At 41.2% G+C, this 5,492-nt stretch overlaps 1 protein-coding gene across 1 annotated transcript in view; it reads right to left on the bottom strand.

Moving 5' to 3' along the window:
• GATAD1 (GATA zinc finger domain containing 1) overlaps positions 1 to 5,492 on the bottom strand; it is a 20,984-nt gene that overhangs the window by 9,317 nt on the left and 6,175 nt on the right. The window lies entirely within an intron of this gene.

Below are 5,492 nucleotides of genomic sequence, written 5' to 3'. Positions count from 1 at the left end.
CAGCCTTTCAGTTTGCTGTTTGAGACTTTTTGGTTTTAGGCCTAGGATTGGCGGGTAAAATACAGACCGTGCAATTAAATTTGAATTTCAGATGAGCAAAGAATATTTTTTAAAATATATATATATATCTATCCCATGCAATGTTCGAATTTATCTGAAATTCTGCCTTAACTGGGCGTCCTGTATTTTCATTTGCTAAATCTGGCTCTTCTGCTCAGGACCCCTTTGCACGCTTAATAGATAGCACCAGAGGCATGGATATGAGGAGCAGACTGACGGCTCTCCGAGGGGAGGGGGGGAACTGGATGAAAGAAGGTGAAGGGATCATCCAAGGGCTATATATATATATCCTACAGACACGGACAACAGTGTGGTGATAGCCGGAGGGAAGTGGGGGGCTGGGTGGAGGTGCGTAAAGGCGGGGGAAATGGGGACTTTTGTAATAGTAACTTTGTAATTATAATTTAGACCCCTAAGTATTTTTGTTTATATAGATTATATCCATGGACATTTATGTGTTAGGAGTTGAAATAGCCATTTCAGCATAAGATGCCAAGCACACATTTATTTTTTTAATCTATTTTTATTGATTTCAGAGATAAAAGGAGAGGGAGAGAGAGATAGAAACATCAATAATGAGAGAGAATCATTAATCAGCTACCTCCTGCACGCCCCCGACTGGGAATCGAGCCTGCAACCCGGGCATGTGCCCCTGACCAGAATCAAACCTGGAACCCTTCAGTCTGCAGGCTGACACTCTATCCACTGAGCCAAACCAGCTAGGGCAAAGCACACGTTTATTAACCATTGAGTGATGTCGTCATACTTGGGTGATGTCATCATATGGCCTGTAGCCCTCTGAACAGTATGCCAGTGCAATGAGAGTGGAAAGGCAAGTAGCTTGGCACTGTTGGGAACCTGTTTTGACCCCAAGGACTCCCTGCAAGAGTCTTGGACCTCCCTGGACCACAATCTAGAACAGGTGGCTTAGGACCAACTCATGATGAAAAGCCAGCCCCACCAGGAAAAGGAATCTCTCCTCAGCTTCACTTGGTAAAGTTGTGGTTGCATATCTGTGTCCATGGTCCTGGGGCTTGGGGACTTGATGTTTTTGGCGAGGTCTTGATGAATGTGTTGGTGGTGTGGGCTGAGTGGGAGAGGGGAAAGGCCAATGGGTTGAATGCCTATGACGTCATGAAATCTCAGTGCTTATGACCCCCGTAGAACAAGATATTAGTGTTCCTGTTTTACTGTTAGCTGATCAACAGAGGAGCCATGATGTGGACTGGCTGCCAACACGGTGGCTGCTCTTGGTGTCATATCTGGACAGGCCTTTAGAGCAGCCTTGGGGCTGGGCTGTGGCTCGGTCATCCTCTCTCTGAGTCAAGGTTTTCCCAACAGTAAAACAGAATATTAACTATTCTCCAGGGCTGTTATGGGGATTAAGATCAACTGTAAAAGTGGTTGAGGAGAATAGGTAAAGAATGCTGTTCCCTTATTTTAGAACGATGCACTCTGTGAGGGGCATCTAGGTATGCACTTTCATGCTCCCTAATTTCTTTCTCCTGGTAATGTATCCCTCTCTGCATCTGATCTCCTCTCCAAAAACACCAAGTCCCCAAACCCCAGGACCATGGACACAAATATGCAACTACAACTTTACCAAGTAAAGCTGAGAAGAGATTCCTTTTCCTGGTGAGGCCCCTGGTTCATCAACTTCCTCTCCACCAAAGGACGCTATCCTGGGTGGGGTAATAGCCACCTGCATAACCACCCAGCATCCCCTTTTCTCCATTTCCCCTCATTCCACTGATCACCATCTTCTGTTCTTGACAGCTCCCTGGTCACACCCTCTACCCTTCTGAAGAACTACATTTTTTTCCTTGTAAAAAATTTTTACAACCTTTTAAAATGAAGTATAATACACATTCTGTAAAGTATCCTACTCATTCCTGCACAACTTATCACAAAGTAACCTCACTTGAGCAACCAAATTAAGAAATAGAACATTACTACCATAAGAGGAGTCCCCTTGCACTTGCCCTATACACCGAGAGGTCCACTAGCATGACTTCTAACACCATAGATTTTGTAGACTCCCTTTGTCAGGTTAAGGAAGTTCCCTTCTACTCCTATTTTTGTCACAAATGTAGAATTTTATCAAATCGTGTGCCGTGCCAGCACAGCCAAGGGTGAACCTGAGGAGGGGCGGTGAAGGATTGAAGAAAAGACAGACAAGAGAATACAGCTGGGGCTCGGTGGATCTCCCGTGCCTGGATGAGGACATAAAAGACCCAGCCTGCAAGCCGATGCTTTATTTTATAGCCTGATTAAAACAAGGGTAGATTAACATGTATAGAAATGTTCTTGTTTTGGCAATACTTGCTGTACCTCCCACAGTCCAATATCTACTTAGGAAGGAATTAGAGAGGGCTACAAGGTCAGGCTTAATTATGCTAGGAGAGCTCTGCCCTCCAGGCTGGGACTTGTTTGTGGCCACAGGTCAACCCAAGGCTTGACTCTAGCCGCTCCCTACAAAATAGTTTTCTCTATGAGATGAGCATAATCCTTTTTCTTTTTCCTTTCTCTATTAACTTACAGATTATACAGATTTCTGAATGTTAAATTAACATTGAAACTCCTGGAATGAATCCAACATGGTTGTGATGTGCTATTCTTTTCACACATTGCTGGATTTGGTTAACTAATATTTTAAGATTTTTGCATGTCCATGAGTGAGTTGGGTGTATAATCTTTTTTTCTTGTAATATCTTTGTCAGACTTTGGCATCAAGGTTATGTCAACCAATGTAAGGATTTGGGATTTTATTCTGAGTGATACGGGAAACTATTCAAGGCTCTGACATGTGCTGATATGAAAAGATGTCAGATGTAATTAAGAGGGGGGATAGCCATACATTTAACCAAGGAGGTGAGAGAACTACATTGAAAACTAGAGACATTAATGAGAGAAATTGAGGAAGACACGATAAATGGAAAGCTATTCTGTGCTAATGGATTAAAAATATTGATATAAAATGTCCATGCTACCAAAAGCAACATATAGATTCAATGTAATCCCTATAAAAATTTCAATGGCATTTTTCAGAGAAATAGAACCAACAATCCTAAAATTTGTATGGAACCACAAAATACCCCAAATAGCCAAAGCAATCTTGAAAAAGAACAACAAAGCTGGAGGCATCATGCTCCCTGATTTCAAACTACATTATAAAACCATAGTATTCAGAACAGTATGATACTGGCATAAAAACAGACACATATAGATCAATGGAATAGCCTAGAAATAAACCCATGTATATACATATGGTCAGTTAATTTATGGCAAAGGAACCAAGAATATACAATGAAGGAAGGACAATCTCTTCTATAAATGATGTCAGGAAAACTGGACAGCCACATGCAAAAGAATGAAACTGGACCACCACCTCCTACCAAAAAAACCCCCACAAAAATTAACTCAAAATGGACTAAAGATTTGAATGTAAGACCTAAACCATAAAACTCCTAGAAGAAAATATGTGGTAAGCTCCTTGACATCATTCTTGGCAATGATTTTTTTAAAAAACTGATACCAAAAGCAAAGTAAATAAAAAAAACTTCTACACAGCAAAGAAAACCATCCACAAGATGGGTAGGTTACCAAACCGGAGAAAATGTTTTGCAAATCATTTATTTGGTAAGGGGTTAATATCCAAAATATATGAAGAATTCATGCAACTCAATAGCAAAAAAAAAAAAAAAAATCTGATTTTTTAAAAATGAGCATAGGGTCTGAATAGACATCTTCCCAAAGAAGACATACAGCTGGCCAACAGGCACATGGAAAGATGATCTACATCACTAATCATCAGGGAAATGCAAATCAAAAACCGCAATGAGATATCTCCTCATATCTTTTAGGATGGCTATTATTAAAAAAAAAAAAGACACACGTGTTAGTGAGGATGTTAAGAAAAGGAAACCTTGTGCACTGTTGGTGGGGATGTAAATTAGTGCAAACACTATGGAAAACAGTATGGAGGTTCCAGTCATAAAAAATGAAAGACAGCTTGCCATTTAGGACAACATGGATGGACCTTGAGGACATTATGCTAAGTTAAATAAGTCAGACTGAGAAAGACAATACCATATAATCTCACTTATATGTGGAATCTCAAAAAACCAAACAAACCTAACACAGATAACCAAGGCCCCCCACACGGGGCCGGGCCTGCAGCAGGACCCTCGGTACCCGCCTGCGCATGCGTGCGGCTAACGGGATGGCTGGTTGCTACCCAAAATATTACCACAATGGAGGGGTTCCCCAGGGTTTTTAATTTTCTTGCTTCTTTAGACTATCGATTTCTCGTAAGAAAAGGTGCTTAGAATGGGCCGAGCCAGATACAGAGAACAGACTGATGGTTGCCAGAGGTGGGGGATGGGCAAAATGGGTGAAGGGGGTCAAGAGGTATAAACTTACGGTTATAAAATAAACAAGTCAAGGGGATGTCAAGGGCATGGTGACTATAGTTACAATACTGTATTGCATATTTAAAAGTTGCTAAAAGAGTAGATCTTATAAGTTCTCATCACAAGAAAAGAAAATTTTGAAACTATATATGGTAATGAATGTTAACTGTACTTATGTGTGATCACTTCACAATCTATACAAATAGCAAACCATGCCCTAGCCGGTTCGGCTCAGTGGATTGAGCGTCGGGCCTGCGGACCGCAGGGTCCCAGGTTCGATTCCGCCTGGGTTGCAGGCTTGGTCTAATGTGCAGGAGGCAGCCAATCAATGATTCCCTCTCATCATTGATGTTTCTATCTCTCTCTTCTTCTCCCTTCCTCTCTGAAATGAAAAATATATATATTAAAAAAAACAACAAGTAGCAAACCATTATGTTGTACACCTGAAAGTAATTAATGTTATATATAGATTATACTTTATTATAGCTTTTTTTAAAAGGGGAAAAAAGCAATTTACAGAATAGTATATAGAATATGATCATTTTATGTAAATTTAAAAGCTCCATGTATGTGATGGGTACATATTTTTAGTCCTTTAGACAAAGAACTTGACAATTGATGGCAACAGAGGTGGTGAGGAAGGGAGACTTTCAATTTTCACTTTGCACTATTTTGTATTGTTTAAAATGTTTTGACACGTGCATGCATTTTAAAATTTAATTACAAGAAGAATGCAGAAAAAGAAGAGAAAAAGGAGGAGGCGGGAAGGAGAAAGTATCCAATGGAAAAGGAAATGAAGGCAGCTTTTTGGCCCTCAAAGTTGTCTCCTAGCTGGAGGTGGTGGTGTAGAGTGGATAGTACCGGCTCAAGGACTGGCAACCGAACCTCGTCATGCAGCTCAGCCCCTCTGCAAAGTGAGGATGGTGTTGCCCACTCGGGGCCGTGTGGAGATGTGAGCAGTTTCTGTGCTTGGCATGTCGTTCTAAGTCAGTAAGTGTCTGCTCCCAGCCCCTCCTCCCT

The sequence above is a fragment of the Myotis davidii genome, unplaced genomic scaffold, assembly GCF_000327345.1.
Source record: "Myotis davidii unplaced genomic scaffold, ASM32734v1 scaffold187, whole genome shotgun sequence".
Classification (NCBI taxonomy): domain Eukaryota; kingdom Metazoa; phylum Chordata; class Mammalia; order Chiroptera; family Vespertilionidae; genus Myotis; species Myotis davidii.
Note: the sequence above shows the minus strand (reverse complement) of the source record. Positions and strands in the feature narration are given on the sequence as shown.